This window comes from Epinephelus moara, chromosome 11 (genome assembly GCF_006386435.1).
Source record: "Epinephelus moara isolate mb chromosome 11, YSFRI_EMoa_1.0, whole genome shotgun sequence".
In the NCBI taxonomy this organism is placed as follows: Eukaryota; Metazoa; Chordata; class Actinopteri; order Perciformes; family Serranidae; genus Epinephelus; species Epinephelus moara.
In genome coordinates, this window is record NC_065516.1 from 11,970,690 (window position 1) to 11,984,775 (window position 14,086).

General features: G+C 39.0%; 1 long non-coding RNA gene across 1 annotated transcript; it reads left to right on the plus strand.

The window, feature by feature from the left end:
* Positions 1 to 3,234: 3,234 nt before the first annotated feature.
* LOC126397699 (uncharacterized) lies at positions 3,235 to 11,435 on the plus strand. The gene is made up of 4 exons (XR_007570691.1): positions 3,235 to 4,480; positions 7,112 to 7,232; positions 7,493 to 7,570; positions 8,619 to 11,435. It is a non-coding gene; the product is annotated as an uncharacterized LOC126397699 (long non-coding RNA).
* The last annotated feature ends 2,651 nt before the right edge of the window (positions 11,436 to 14,086 follow it).

Here is a 14,086-nt window from a genome sequence, read left to right on the forward strand (position 1 = left end):
GGGTTTTTTTTTTACAGGACAATATCTAACAGTGAATTTGCCACTCTGTCTATTTCTTACGTGACAGCTGCACATTGTACAACTCTCATCAACTTTGATGCAGCAGATTGAAATGTTATACTAAGAACTGCATTTCCGTACACTGACACTGTCCCATTATAAAGGAGACATGGAATTTACTTTAGTTTTAGCTAAATCAAAGTGAAATGACTGAATGTTATCTGTGATGAATACCAACAGACCAGTCAATTTCAAAATGTGTTCTATTAGCTGAAACATACCAGAAGTGTAAAATGGACTTCAGCAAATCAGGACCAAACATAAAATAACATAATCTAAAGTGGTAACGTTATGGTATGGTTTGAAGGAATTATACCGATTCAATCTAAGGTTACACGGCTACGTGACTGTACTGTAAATCACACCATGCTGGGAAAACTTACTTTGATCCTGATCACATATTTGCATGGCTGAATTAAGGTCAGCTAACAGTTATTTGCAAGTGATAAAATGTAGTCTGCTGTGTAATCTTAGTCTGGGTTTTTCCTTTTCTTTTTCTNGTTACACGGCTACGTGACTGTACTGTAAATCACACCATGCTGGGAAAACTTACTTTGATCCTGATCACATATTTGCATGGCTGAATTAAGGTCAGCTAACAGTTATTTGCAAGTGATAAAATGTAGTCTGCTGTGTAATCTTAGTCTGGGTTTTTCCTTTTCTTTTTCTTTTTTGTTTTGTTTTTTGCAAATAATCATTGTGATTGCATAAAAATGAAATTCAATCACACGGATCATGTGAAGGAAATATAACCTGCTTCATTCACACACATACTCACTCTGACCTTGTCACATATTGACGTTTGGTCATGGACTTTCCATATCCAGATATGATATGAAAGGTACCCTGGGTGTGTTGGTTGTTGATGTTCTGGGACACCGTGTCAAGTTCTGCCTGTTACATGCATTGTCTTTTCTCAAAATACACTTCTGTCAAAATAATTTCTTTGTTATGACTTTTAAAGTAACAGAGATCAGAGCCGAAGTATCAAAGTTTAACAAAGTTTTATTTTCTTGTACAAGAAGGAGCGTTTCACAGTGCAACACACAAGGTGAGGTTACAGAGAAAAAGGCAGAAACGGACAGGAAAATTCTCCTCACGGCCCTGCTGCCCCGGCGGCCATAAATCTGTGTCAAGAAGTGTTTCAATCACATGTGTATCCTTAATCATATTTCAAGAATTTTAAAAACATCAAGTCTGACAATAATCATTGCATATGAGCATTTCTTATGCCTTCTAAAAAATAAAAGAACTTGTCCCTGTTCGGGCGCCAAAATGTCAAAAGAATTTCTTCATAATGACTTTTAAAGCAACAGAGATCGGAGCCGAAGTATCAAAGTTTAACAAAGTTTTATTTTCTTGTACAAGAAGGAGCGTTTCACAGTGCAACACACAAGGTGAGATTACAGAGAAAAAGGCTCGCTGGAGAAGCATTTGCTATCAGCTAATATACAGCACAAGTGTGTGGGGAAGCTCGGATATTTCAGTTCTCCATCAAGTACACATAGATAACGTCACAATCATCTTCAGTCTCTCTGTTGGAACAATACCCTGCCTGTCTGGCCAACCAAAATGGCCTGTCCTTGACTTGTCTCCAATCCGAGCCTCCCTGTCCTCCCTTACAGATACAGAGCTGATGAATCTGCTGACGTTGTGGTGTTTAAGTACAAAACAGAAACAGTATCCTACTGATCGGTACACAGCGTACATACACAGCGTGATCATAATTTTTATAACAACTTCCATTTTCACAGGAAATTTACCATTTCTCTTTCCTCTCTTCAAGATGTTAACGCACTACGTTGGTACAACACAGCGAATTGCTGTTTTTTTCCTCCAACAACTAATACGTGGTTGGGTTTAAAAAAAAAGAACAGGGCTTGGCTTTATAATCTTGTGTTGTGTGATGGAGATGTGTGTTTTCATCAAAGTGAAATGAATTTTATTGATTGAATGTTATCTGTGATATATACCAACAGACTAATCCATTTCTAATTGTGTTCTAGCAGCTGTAACATACCAGCAGCGTAAGACGGACTTCAGCAAGTCAGGAGCAAACATAAAAACACAATCCCAAGTGGTAACGTTATGGTATGGTTTGAAGGAATTATACCACATTTCATATGCATGTAGGCTAAATGTCATAGTGATTAATACAATGTATCCTTATACAACGGTAATTATGGTGTCTAACAAACTAATGTTAAGATATACAGATTAGGTTTAGGCAAGTAAAGTTACCTGGGTTAAGTTAAAAAATAAATATTGTGATGATGTACCTTAAACTAACTCTAGGATCACTTGTCTGTTTCCTGGGGGAAAGTCCTGTGTTGTTTGACCCATCCACCACCACAACCTGACTTCTTATACAGACTTTCGGTCTATATGCTACTTACATCTTCACTTCCGTCAGCCTATTGGTCACGTAATCGCAGCCTTTTTAGCAGCCATTTTTATTAAGTAAATTATCAATATAAGAAATACAAATTAAACTTTGGGTAGCCTACCAGATTAATATAATCAATTGCTTTTTCAGTGCACTAGATACATTTTGCTGCTGGAAAAAATGGCTGAAGTGAGAAGAACAGACTGAAAACCTTATCTTATTAGACAGAACAGATATAATTTACAGTTGAAAAAAGGTAAGAAATCGCAATATATTGCAATGTATTTTATTGCAATACTCATCATATTGCACCATATTTAAAATTTGAATAATATCATATCATGGATCCTCTGGTGATTCCCACCCCTAGCTTATACACAAATTGCTGGCCCATTTTTGTAGTATATATATAGTGCATGAGAACAGGCTGATCAATAACATAGTGAACTATTATTGCAGGCTACCTGCGTTAATGAAGGCTACTAGAGTCAGCATGGACAAATGGACCAGAGAGCATGAAAACATTCAGTAGTTCAGTAAGAGCAAATAAAACAATATAATTCTTATTCAGATTTTAAGCATTATTGATACAGTGTGGGTTCCCCTGGAAAAAACAACAAGATGATGCACAGTCTGCACTACTGTTATTGCAAGGCTTCATTTGGTGGCATAACTAATGTAATGTTAATGATACATCGCTCGCATTTATGAGGTATTACTTCATTTGAAAATTGACCTTACAGGCCATTGACAATTAGAGTGGCACTATTTCCAAATGAATTGATTATTGAAAGGCACATTTTAATCAATTTCCAGCCAGAACTGTGAATAAAATCTAGTCCCGACCAAGTACGCAGTGCAGCATAAGTTACCATGGTGATCTACCCAGATTAAAAGAAAGCCGCTTTCGTACCTTCATACCTCACTAACCCACCCCACTCTTGTTACAGTACATCCCTGTGGCAGTACTCCAAACTGCTTCTGTGGTAGTTCCCACTACAGTAAGTGTCTGTAGGACTGGAGGAGCAGCAGGAGGTCAGCCCATAGGAACCTAGCTTGGGAACTGGAGGGTTGCCAGTTCAAGTCCCTGTAAAGGCCAAGCATAGAGCTGGAGAGGTGCCAGTTCGCCTTTCTACATTTAATGCATGTATAGGTCCTGTTTGTGCATGCGTGTATTTCAGGCCTGTGTGTTTCCCCTTAGGGATTAATAAAGTATATCCTCTTCTTCTTACACTTTGCTGAAATGACACACACACACACACACACACACACACACACACACACACACACACTCACAAGGAACACTAGCCCTACCGTTGTGGCTGGTAACAAATCAAGTCACTTTATGGCTTATAAATCAAAGCTCTTTAAGATAGCATGAAGGAAGTAGAAACTTATTTTGGTTTGATCTCCATACCTACCACCGTTTATGACCAGATAAAGAAAAGCTTTGACGTAGGAGCTCCAATCTAAGGTTACACGGCTACATGACTGTAAATCACACCAGCTGCCAAGGCTGGAAAATATTGACTTTGATCCTGATCCTATGTTTGCATGGCCGAATTAAGGTCAATTTAAGGTTAATGACAAGTAATAAAATGCAGTCTGGCGTGCAATGTTTGTCTAGGTTTTTCTTTTTTTGTGTTGTTTTTTGGCAATTTGAAATAATCAATGTGACTGCATAAAATTAAATTCAATCACATGGATCATGTAAAGGAAATATAACCTGCTTCATTCACACACAAACACAAAGAAGTCAACATTTCAGATGCAGGCGAATTTACGGAAAGCACCCACCATGTAACCGAATACACACTTATTCACAAAAAAAGCTCCATTTGGAACCTCCCTCCGAGATCTCTATTCCCGGCAGCGAATCTCATGGGTAGCCTATCCCAAACAATACACAGCCACTTCACCTTCACACCTGTTCCTGTACTCCTTCAGCAGATCCTCAACTTCCTGTCTCTGGTGAAATGAAGCTGCTCTCTATTCTTACGCTGGCTCTTCTTTGGGTGACTGTTCAGGCAGCAGGTTAGTCATTGTTTGCAGAACAACTGAGATTACAATCACTGAAGAATGTTCACAGATAAAATGTTTGCATATCCATATGTATGGTTCTGCAAATTAAAATACAAATTCTTATCCTGATTTACTGCATGTACTTGCTGTCTTTATGTCGGAGTGAATGCCTTGCCAAACTGCATGCTAAATTTGAGCAGTGTTTGTTGTCTTGCGTACGCAGAGGGTAAAAAACTTTAAAAGCACAAGTTTAAAATGACCATGATGATGATATCTCCAGGAAGGTTAATAGGGTTGTTGATCACTATAAATTAACAAAAACTCCACAGTTGCAGTTGCGATATAAAATAGATGACTGACAGCTCTCTGCATCATCAGATGTGTTTAAAGCTGCACTAATCAAAATATTCACATAGGTAAAAATGACTTTGTGTTGTTAAAGGGATTGCTCATGGTGAGAAAGACGTACTTATCACCTGACTCTGCAGTTCCCCTCAGTGCTACAGAGTGTTTTTAGCATCTTTCAGCTTATTGTTTTGGTTTTCTGGTCTGCAACTTGATTTCTAATCAGAATTACAACATAGCGCATTAGCTAATGTTAGCTTTGATCGCAAAACAAACTGGAACAAACCGTTTAAGTGTCATCCTCCTTTGTAAAATTGGCATAGTAATTAACCACAAAGCCGACCATCCCACCTTCAGCAATCCTGTCAGATCATCCATCACATGAGTGAGAGCATATGGGTCGGCTAGTCTGGTCCCGTCGGTACGTGTTTACAATTTCAAGTGACACTCACAGTCTAACCCTAACCCTCTCACAGAGCTATGTTTTGTTTATAAACCAGAGCAAGTTTTAGATTGGGGGTTGGAATTGTACATCATAAGTCACTCGACATTAAAGAATTGCATGTTTTAAAATTACTTATTTATATTTTATGATTTTTATGAACTTTTGTGATTTCCCTTTAATTGTTTTTATTGTTCTATGTACTTTTATTGAGTTGTCATTCAGCACTTTTGCATGCATTTATTTATTTATTTATATATTTTAAAAGCACTTATTAATCTTTCTTTTATGTCGGTTTTCTTAATCCAACCCTAGCACTTATTTTCATTTATTTTATACAAATTTTATCTTGCTCCTTTTTATTTACAGCTACCCTAAGATGTAAATTTGGAAACCCTGGGAAGCTGGAGGACTTTGTTTAAGACCTACTTCCCACTGCCAAACTGCCCTGGGCCCAATCTACTTTGCATTTTTTTAAATAAAATTTAACAGGGCTTTTAAGGATCTATTTGGTTTTAAACACAAAAATTATTTGAAGTATTTTATGGATATATATAGCCCCCGAGAGCCCGTGCCCCCCGGAGTGCTCTCTTTAGAGCACTGCGCTTTTACCCTAACCTAACCCTCTCACAGAGTGAGTGACCTGACATGCTGCGTTTGTAAATTCAGTCAGATGCCCTACACTAAAACGAGAGCACTGTTGGTCTAAGAAATGAAGCATTATATGTCTATATAAATTAATGAATGGTTAAGTTAATTGCACTCCGCTTGCTGCTCTGCCACTCCAAGAGTGGATAACCGAACGGTACATTCATTCCAGTGTGCTCCGGCACTCGGAATGAGTTTTTCTGAACTCACCACTCGCATCATCGTCCTCCATTGTCTAAAACAAGCCAACAGAGCTTGCTAGCTAGCGCTAGCTAATGTCTGTGGAGAATTGTTTTGACTCCAGCTAAGCCCCGCCCACCCAAAAATGTCATACTGTTCACTAACAGTAAAAATATCTGTTGTTTCTCAAATACTGCTACATTGTGAACAACAAATCAAACAAACAGGAGGAGAGCTAGTTAACATTAATGGTTAGCTGTTAGCAGTTAGCAACTGGTGGCCAGAACTAACTGCTGATATAAGCTGCATGGAGTTGCACTAAGCATTCAAGCAAATGTAAATTACAACGTTTTCATGATGTAATCTTGTAAAATGTAGTTTTAAATAGGATTTTGAACTTTTTTTTTTTTAGTCATGCGAAGGAAAGTTGTTGTTTTTTAAAGGTTTAAATTAAATTTGTGCTCATGCAAAGGTAGTGTAATGAAGGACTGAATGACTTCATGACAGTTATTTTTTATAATGAAGAATTCTTTGTTTCCATGGCAGAGAAGGGGGAATAAGTAACGACAAAAACAAAATAAACAACAACAAAAAAAACATTGGTATTTGCCAATTTTTTATTTGTTGTTAATTGTTATTTATTGATATTAAATTGTTATTTAATATCAGTATCGACCCAGTATTTCAGAATCACTGCAGCCCTACACAGTATGTCACACTCATGGTTCACAGTATATTATCATCATCATCATGCTCATCGGCCCAACACAAATTGTATTCGTTGAATTCTTACTGGATGTTGTTTGAGGCTTGGATCTTCTTGGGAAAACTGAGCACACAAAATATGACTTTAATAAAAGTTGTTTAAGGTCTCACGGTATTTAATATCACGAAACCCCACAAAAGTTGCATGAGCCAACAACCCTCAAGATGTTATTTGCAGTATTAAAAGTGGGCTGCCAAAAACTTGTTTGATTCGAATATCAGATTACTCTACTGCCTGTGCGTGCGTGCTTGTGTTTGTGCAGGGCGTCATGGTTGCTGTACGGCTTTCTCCAAAGTCCATGCTGTGAACCACATCATAAAAAGAGGAGGGGCGGTGCAGTGCCGACGGCAGGGCGTCACAGAAGGGTGCACCATTAATGCTGTGTAATATTACATTTCCTTTTCTCTCTTTGTATCTGTGATATTAAATGAGAGTCCTTGAACCTGTGGCTATGTTTTTCCCCCATGTCCTTTGCTTCCTTTTCAGGATGGCCAACTTCCTAGTTTAAATGTTTTAAATTTCCCATCATCACCTCCTCCCAATTTTACCAGACTTTCTCACAGTGATCTTTCCCAGATTCCAAAGTGATATGTCTGAGGCTGGCTCACTTCCAACTTTTTGTTGTCTCTGTGTCTCTTCCAAGTGTACTGCAGTGGAAACGTCGCCACGTGTGTGTGGACTCAACACCTCACAAGATGCGGAAACTTCTTGCAACTTTGTGGTAACATACACATGGGCACAAACACATACACAGCTGATTAACAAAAAATGTATAGCAACAAATACTTTCTGCAGCTCTTAAACTGTCTCAGCTTTCCATTTCAGAAGTACCAACCCACAACCTTCCCACTGTTAAAAATACTCACAGTGAATTTGACACAGTGGCCAAACAGCTTCATGGCGTCAAAAGGCCTCTATTTGGAGTGGCTGGGTACCCATCCCACCGGCGGTTACTGCTCACTGTTATGAATGTTAGCTTTGTGATTACGTTAGCTGCTGAGCAAAAGGCTATCGCCATGCAAACGATCTCTTACCCGGTGTGTGTGTGCTGTTCTACTGGCTAAGCTGCTAAGAGGCTGTCGCTGCGGTGCGACATTCGTTCTTTGGCTCAGTGAGTGTGTTTTGCGCTGCTATAGACTTTCTGTGCTACTGCGTTAGCATGCTAAGGAGATGCTGTTGCTGTGCAGTGGCTTGTTCTTCTTGGGGGTCATGTATGTTACTGTGCCTCTGGCTTAGCTCCTATTGAGAGACAATGGCTTAGCAATGGCCTGATCTTCAAATCAGCTCCCTCTGCGGACATACATCCAGCATCTCAGAGCAGATAACACTGCTCATTTTTTCCCCCAGATTTTGTCACCTTGTTTTATATACCTATAATTACGTATATAGCCATATATACCCATAGCAATTTTTTAAATCATTTAAATTTGGCTGGGGGGTTAATAACACATTTTTCTACATAAGGTTTCCTAACTACAGAAAGCTTGTTAAGTAAAAACTCAAAACAGTTTATGAATTTATGAAACATAGCCACAGTCTTGAGGTGTGGTTACCTGTGCAGATGTAATACTGCACAAGCAAATGTCAAGATATTCCAAATGGAAACAAGCTCACCAAAACAAAGCATATCTTAATTGTCTATTGTTTCTACTTTTAAACTGACACACACCTTTATCCCTTAAGCAACACAAAAAATTACGAAACCTTCACAATATGCTGCCAAAACGTGCCAAGTAATGCAGGCCTACTGGTTTTGTGTTCCTATCCAGCAGCAACAGAAAAACCCATAAGGGAAAGAGCAACAGACGCCTACGCAGGAGGAAGACCAAAATCTGAACATCCCGACCACAACTGCAGACAACCAGTCTGTCGCTTTTGTCTTCTGTTACTACAAACTGAAGAGTCATTCCCTTTCTGAAACTGTGTCTCAGTGTCTGTCAAGAAACATGCTACAAAAGATATCTGCTACTAATGCAAGAAAGACAGAGTTGCTCGTAAGCCGACCACCACAGACACAAAGAATATAGAAGCAGATTGAGAGAGAGCCAACCCTTCATCTCTCGCAAACTCAGATCAAACTCCGATCAAACGGGCTGTATTACCTATTTCTTACATAAATGTCTTTATAAACATATTTTAGTGCAGTGTTTGGCTGTAAAACAAGACTTTGTGAACAGGAAGTGAGCACCATTGTATTGTATTGTAAAAATGGAGGATGAAAATACTGAGATCAAACGGTAAAACTTAGCAGTGCTGATCAACTACGAACCAAGACTCTGTTACTGCATTGCCTATTTCTTGCCTAAAATGTTTCCAGTGTTTGTTTTTTTTACTGGTCATGTAGCAACAATTTCAAAATTATTTGCATCTACTATGCCACCAGGGCCCTATGTTCCCATTGTACTAAGTTCCCAAGGTCCTTTGTTCCCAAGGCCCTATGTTCCCAGGCTCCATGTTTCAAGGGTCCTAAGTTCCCAAGGTTCTTTGTCCCCAGAGTCTTTGTTACCAAGTTACAAACATTAACCCTCTGACTGCGTTTGGGTCAATTATGATCCGTTTTTAGTTGAAGTATTTTGGTAATAAAATAACCTGACCATTCTCTTTCCTAATCTTAACCTGTTTAGAAATAGCAAAAATCAGCTTCTATGGATTTCCTAACCCAAAAATATAATCATTATTTTTCTTATTTTTTTATCTTTTACTTTTCTTCCTCTCTTTTAATTAGTTAATTAGTTGGTTGACTAATTGTTATACTTTGAAATTTAGGGCTTAAGTATGTTTGGGAGTTGTTTTCAAATAGGACCTTGGGAACATGGGACCCTGAAAAAATAGGACCAAGGGAAAATCAGACCTTGAGAACATTGGGACTTAGGACCCTGGGAGCATGGGACCCTGGGAACATAGCATCCTGGGAACAATGTAGGCCCCTGGGAACATAAAACCTTGGGAACATAGGACATTGGGACCCTGGCAACATAGCACCCTGAGAGCATAGGACTTTGGGAACATAGGACCCTGGGAGCATAGGACCTTGGGAACATAAAACCTTGGGAACATAGGACATTGGGAATATAGGACTCCAAGAACATAGGACCCTTGGAGCAAAGGACCCTGGGAACATAGCACTCTGGCAGCATAGGTCCCTACCAACATAGGACCCTGGGAACATAGGACCCTGAGAGCATTGGTCCCTAGCAACATAGGGCCCTGGAAACATAGGACCTTAGGAACATAAGACCCTGGGAACATAAGACCTAGGGAACATAGGGCCCTGGCAACATAGGACATTGGGAACATAGGACCCTGGGAGCATAGGACCTTGGGAACATAGGACCCTGGGATTATTGGACCTTAGGAACATATGACCCTGGGAGCGTAGGATCTTAGGAACATAGGACCCTGGCAGCATAGGACCCTAGCAACATAGGAGCCTGGGAACATAGGACCCTGGGAACATGGGACCCTGGGAGCATAGGACCCTGAGAACATAAGATCCTGGGAACACAGAACCTTTGAACCACAGGACCGTGGGAGGAATGTGCCAACACAGCTGACTCCCTCAATTATAATCACATGTCTAACTCTGTCCCCATTGTTTATTTTAACTCCTCTGTTTATGAGCTGAAAGAATGCAGTAATTTATTCTGCTGTCGTCATCGAGGTGAACATTGGCACTGTAACAGTCAAAGTCACTTCAATCATTAACTGCAATCAATCCATTGTGTCTGGATGTAAGTATATACTACGAGGACTCCTGACGTACAAACCTAATTACATGCAGATGTGGTAACAAAGAAAACTCAACAGCATTGTCATAAGACATTAATTTAAACACAATAATTAAAATTGATTTTAATAATTACATGTATTGGGAACTTTTGTAGGAGACGATTAATGTCTTTGACATGAGGATGACAATCAAAGGCATCCTGTTTTTGACCAGTAATTACAGTCTAGAGCAAGAACTGAATGGGATAGTTTCCGTATTGTTTATATGTTCTGCAATCATGCATGCACATGACAAAGGCCTGGTGATGTTGAAATACACTCTGCTAACTGCAGAGAGCGGCAAGTTAAATGTGGTAATGTGCAGCAAAATGCAACAAAATGTGTCAACAAAATAAGAAAGTTGATGTAGATGATGCTGAAAAATAGGCTGTGCAAATGCTATAAAGACAGGAAACATTTGATTTGTTTGTTTAGCCTTAAATTAATAGCTCAACAAATAGTTCAACATTTTGGAAAACAAGGTTATAGGTTACCAAATAGTAAAAAGACAGACTATTTGTAGACTATTTCTTGCTACTGGCTAAGATTAGGCTTATCTACAACATAAGTCCTGTAAAATGAAAACATGTCATTTTTACACATCAGTTTGAGAACATATTAAACAAATGTGTCTTTATTTGTGAGTTTTAGAGGTTCAGTTACCCTTGGACAAAGCCAATCAAGCTGTTTACCTCTGCTCATGTTGAGCTAAGCTAGCATGCTGCTAGCTAGATAAGATACACCTTTGAGTTATGTGTTTCAAATCTGTGTTTTATTCTTGTTTAATTGCAGCATATAAATGTAAGAACAGTTTTTCTGTAAAGTATTTGTAGGCCTTTTTCTTATAAGTAAAATGTTATCTTTTCAGTATTGTCTCCTTGAATGTTGTTTTATGTATTGTTTATCTCGTTTCCTCAATGTTGCTAGTTTAGGGGATTTCAACTTGGTTTTACTAACTACGCACTTCCAGTAGAGCAACCATGCACACAAAAACACGGAAAAACAATTCTTAGATAGTTCAGCCAAGTGAACACACAGAAAATGGAGGTTCTTTCCAGGCTCATAACATTGACACTTATGAAGTTATGAATGAGTATTTAAAGCTTAAGGAAAGAAAAGCATGGTGTTCACTATAGCAGATGCATTCACTTAATTTCCTCACATAAAATTTCAAAGCTTGGAAACCTATTTTCCATACAACAAGACATTTAAAAACAGTCAAATGGAAACTGTCCTCTGCTGAACAGAAAAAAACAAAAGCTGTGGCATATTTTATTTCCGCTTTCCTTGTTCCTTTGGTATGAATAAGTAGCCTAAACCTGTTGGGTTGGAAAAGAGAGCCACACCATGATTTCACTTAATTCCTCTGTATTAATCTCTGCTGTGCTTTGTCAGCTATGCTAGTGCCCAAGTTTCCGGGTGGAGCATTAAAGCCACAGGATTACAGTTGGCACAAAATGTAAAGTTTGTAGAAACCTTTAAGAACAACAGCTTTGCAGTTTCGCCTGATGATAATGATGATGATGATGATGATGGTTTAATGATGAAATCCAATGACCTGTAATAAGGGTTCATTGAGGGTCACAAACTGGTGAAGCATGAAACTCTTAGACTGGAATTAAAGTGCCAAAACATATTCTGTGTTTTATACAGAGAAGAACATAACACACAAGTCTCTACTGATTGATGATGCAGTAATGATTTTGTTGATTTTATGGCCATGTTAGAAGCATGAATATATGGAAGACATGTATGTTGGTTGGTCCATACACCACTTTGACCCAGACTGAATTTGCTTAACAATTTTCAAATGGATCCCCATGACATTTGGTAGAGATATTCGTGGTGTCCAGAGGATGAATCCTAATGACTTCGATTATCCAGGGACTTTTCCTCTTGCACCACCATGGGCGTGACAATTTCAGCTTTTGGTGAAATGTCTTGGCAATTACTGGATGCAAGGCATAGGTTTCATTTCTCCATGGGGGACACATATATGAAACAAGGGTTTGGGGGTTCATCTGCCAGAGAAATAAAAGTTCTCTGTTTCTTTCATGTTTTTATTTGGGCAGACATGTTTTAAATATTGAGGGGGGCATGTGCCTTACGTCTAACCTGGAAATCCAGATGCCCCGCCCCTAGCAAATTCGAATTTGCACTGCACAGGGATCTGGCCTCGACGAGCAGAGCCTGTGAATCGCCAATCGGACCAATCAGATCAGTCTATCTGACAGAGGCGGGCTCTGGGCGGGCGTAACATGATGAAGACAGCGCTGCGCCGTAGGAGTCGAAAAGTTAACAGCCAAGATGACTGCTGCTGAAGGACCGTGTCCATTCAACTTAGCTTTGGAAGAAATGCTAAGCCAACTGCACTTATCCTTTTCCTTGAGAGAGAAGACTGCCCTAGAAGCCTTCGTTTCCAGGAAGGACGTTTTTGCTGTTTTGCCAACGGGATAAGGCAAAAGCATAATATATCAGTTAGCCCCACTGTTCGGCAAACCAATGGGGCTTACTGCAATGAATACGTCACCTTGTTTTTTGCTCTGATTGGCCATCGTGCTATCCAATTGCGTGCGGTGGCATTTGAAATGCCTCAGTTAGTGCCGCCCCTTGGGTAGGAAGGGTGTATCGGTGAGGGCCAGACTCAAAATCTTTCTAGATTTGAGTCTGGATTAGACAAATGAGTGGATTGTCTGCTAATTAATTTGGTGATCCCCTTACTTTTTATAGAATAAAATATCTTTGATGTTAGATTCAGCCTGCAATTTTCATGATGATAATATGATAAATAAAGCAAAAAATATATAATTGAGCTACAACAGCAATAAATATGGTTAAATAGCAATAAAGTTGAATAGCACAAAAAAAGGTTTGAGTGAAATGTCTCCAAAACTACTGAATCAATTGTCTTTGAAATTTGGTACACCCATTCATGTCCACCAGCCCTCAGGATAAATTATAATAATTTTGGTGATCTCCTAACTTTTCATCTAGCGTTATCATCGGGTCAAAGTTTGTCCAATGCTTTGGTTTAGGACCTAATATCTGCAAAACTAATGACATTCCCATCTGCCTCAGCTGTACTTTGTGTTTAGCCAATGTTAGCATTCTGAAACTGTAAACTACGATGGTTACTATGGTAAAGTATAGCTCTCCATTAGCATGTTAGCATTGTTTATGTGAGCACGTTAGAATAACATTAGATTATAAGCACTGATGTGCCTAAATAGAGCCTCACAGAGCTGCTAGCTTGGCTGTAGATTCTTGTATTTTTGGTGAACTGACCTATTAAAAAAACAAAACAGTAGCTAGCAAAAAGTACCTTCAAAAGGTACTGTCCCTTGGCAGATAAATAAAATACCACAGTTTTATTGGAAAGGGCTCTTTAAAGGCCAGTGGTTACAGACTAAGTTAACAGGTATCACTGGAGTCATTTGGCTAAACAAGTAGATCAAACACAAGATTACAA